The 1,646-nt window shown below is 41.3% G+C and overlaps 1 long non-coding RNA gene across 1 annotated transcript in view; it reads left to right on the forward strand.

Moving 5' to 3' along the window:
- Positions 1–1,646, forward strand: part of LOC106805168 — a 37,104-nt gene that overhangs the window by 1,177 nt on the left and 34,281 nt on the right. The gene's annotated exons all lie outside the window — the stretch shown is intronic.

The following is a 1,646-nucleotide window of genomic DNA, read 5'->3' on the forward strand; positions in this document are numbered from 1 at the left end:
GCGTGTGCGTGCGTGCGTGCGCGTGCGTGAGTGTGGGTGCGTGCGTGTATAAGCGTGTGCGTGCGTGCGTGCGTGTGAGTGTGTGTGTGTATGTGTGTGTGTGTGTGTGTGTGTGTGTGTGTGTGTGTGTGTGTGTGTGTGTGCGTGCGTGTGTGTGTGTGCGCGCGTCTTGCGTGTGTTGTATGCGCGGTTGTTCACGTTGAACTATGTGGACATGGCTTCATCAGAACATTACTAAACATGTACTCACTCATATACAATCGTCAGATTGGAATGAATCACTTATTATATCAAGCACCTTCACAGGGTGCTTCTCAGGTAACAAGACTGTTAATCACAGTGTCAAAATCTATGAAGATTATATTGTATGCGCCTAAAGGTGCTAAATGCGTTGCATTTACGGGCGTGGACATAATGTTTCAGTCTTTTTGGATGTAACATAATATATTGCATATTCTGTCATTAACACATGGACGGCTTCAAGATAACTGCATGCTGAGAAACGCCACGCAAAGGACTCGTTGTCTGACTTCGTTGTCCTACAACCAGTATAGCTAAATGGTGCGAACAGTGCAGTTGCTGGAGTGATGTTTTGTCAAACCAACAAGGAAAGAATGCAGCGCAGTTAGGCAATTAAATGTGATATGTTACTAGGCAACGAACAGTGACCACCTAAAAGGTGGTACACACAAGTGCATAGTATATCTAAACCAACATGCAATTTTGAAATTTCAATTATAAACCGATATTGTCGGTCACACTGGAAGGCAGGACCCTCCGAGGCTATATTCATGCACTTTATGTGGCAAAACCATTTGCTTATACAAAAGACTTGAAAGCATTCACGTGCACAAGCGCCGTGCAAGCATTCTCGTGCCTATTCTTGTCACGTCGCTGTACTGCGCTGTACTGACCTTTGAAAAGAGCACTTAAAAGTTATTGCCTTTTCTCCCTATATTGAAGCCACTCGAACTTAATGCAAACAGCCATCATTGTATATATAATTACACGAGGGATAACCTGAGATGGCGCCTGGACGCTTGGCACAAACTATATCTGGCAGGCCACAGGCAGATACAATATGCGTGTTCTTAGGTAACGAGTTTGTGTAGCGATAATGCTAAATGACATTGGTGGGAGATGTGGTGGAGTGTTGACTGTTAGTGACAGAGTGACCGAGCAAAGTTATTGCTTCGCCATTATCAACGTTATCGACTGATGTACAATCTATAGTCTATATAGTGATTCTGCAAGACATATGCTTTAGTCGATTAGATTGCCGCCATTACTCGTTTCGTTGTTAATAACACATGGTCACGCTATCCATTTCATTATACGAATCATCACTGCATCAGTTATAGACGCAGAGAGGTATAGCCACTGCTGCGATATATATATATATATATATATATATTAATTAGGTGATTGAGCTGTAATCTGTTTAGCGAAACCTGAAAGAAGCCCTCCTATTCACGCGGATTCTGTGCGAGTTTAATTAATGAACTTCTTGTCAGGAAGCGCACATGTATTAATCTATCTATCTATCTATCTATCTATCTATCTATCTATCTATCTATCTATCTATCTATCTATCTATCTATCTATCTATCTATCTATCTATCTATCTATCTATATATATATATATA

This window comes from Priapulus caudatus, unplaced genomic scaffold (genome assembly GCF_000485595.1).
Source record: "Priapulus caudatus unplaced genomic scaffold, Priapulus_caudatus-5.0.1 Scaffold103, whole genome shotgun sequence".
Taxonomy (NCBI): domain Eukaryota; kingdom Metazoa; phylum Priapulida; class Priapulimorpha; order Priapulimorphida; family Priapulidae; genus Priapulus; species Priapulus caudatus.